Raw genomic sequence first — 1,076 nt, forward strand, 5'->3', positions numbered from 1 at the left:
AGTAGAAAGGCCTAGACTCAAATATAGGTCAGAAAATCTAGTATTCTTTCCATTGTTTTTCTATGACCCTTTTGGAGAAAATTTTTAATATATTTGACCTGATCTGTGTAGGGGCCACATGTTAACACCAATACAACCCTAGGTCTTCATCATACATGGATTATCGTCATCTGTAGTAAGGTAGCTGAAAGGTCATCATCCTCTTATATAGTACTCAGTGAATCAGTGAATTTTTGTGCTTTTAAGAAGTTTTAATTGAAGCCTCTTTTGTGGTGGATAGGGAAATAGGTTTCCCTCTCCAGAAAGCAGTCCTCTTCCCCAAAATGCTACCCTTAGGTCCTCCAAACCCTCCTTTGGAAAGAGTTTTCTAATAACCATTGGACACAATTGGCAGTAATGTAGAACAGGCCCATCAGTTTGAAACTTACCATAAATAAAGGATTTTCCACCAGTGCCTTCTCTTCACAAATTTGCATGTCATCCTCATGCAGGGGCCATGCCAATTTTCTTTATATTGTTCCAATTTTAGTATATGTGCTGCTGAAGCAAGTGCCCACCATTGCCTTCTCCAGTGACCTGCACCAGAGTGCCAACAAAGTCCATGTGGCACAGGTACCAAAGGCCTCCTAAGTAACTAAGTAACTGCTTAGCAGTTATCTAATTCTTAGATAATTCAAAAATTTTAGTTATTAGGGAGGACATTGGACTATTATTACTGGTAGAGCTATTCCTCCCAATTCCTCCCAATGGTGTGATCACTATTCCTCCCAAATACCAAAACTATGTAACTCAACAAAAAGATAGTTTATATATAGCATTTATCATCTTCAGGGAACAATTCTTAAAAACACAGACACATTTTCATCTGTCACCAGTGGTTGAGCACCAGACAGATTAATCTTTAATCTACCCAGAGAATCCTCATTATTCCTCATAATATGTGACCAGCACTGTCAGAACAGGAAAGTCACCTGGGAATCTTGCTATAATTTAATGATGCCATTACAATGGAATATTGCTGAAAATTCCAAATATTGTGAGGGTTGTGTTTAATTCTGCTCAGTTTGGTGCTTCAG

The 1,076-nt window shown here is 38.3% G+C and overlaps 1 non-coding gene across 1 annotated transcript; it reads right to left on the bottom strand.

Annotated features, from left to right (window-relative positions):
* Positions 1-446: 446 nt before the first annotated feature.
* LOC111719666 lies at positions 447-549 on the bottom strand. The gene has a single exon (XR_002769690.1). It is a non-coding gene; the product is annotated as a U6 spliceosomal RNA (small nuclear RNA).
* Positions 550-1,076: the final 527 nt, after the last annotated feature.

Source organism: Sarcophilus harrisii, chromosome 3 (assembly GCF_902635505.1).
Source record: "Sarcophilus harrisii chromosome 3, mSarHar1.11, whole genome shotgun sequence".
Classification (NCBI taxonomy): domain Eukaryota; kingdom Metazoa; phylum Chordata; class Mammalia; order Dasyuromorphia; family Dasyuridae; genus Sarcophilus; species Sarcophilus harrisii.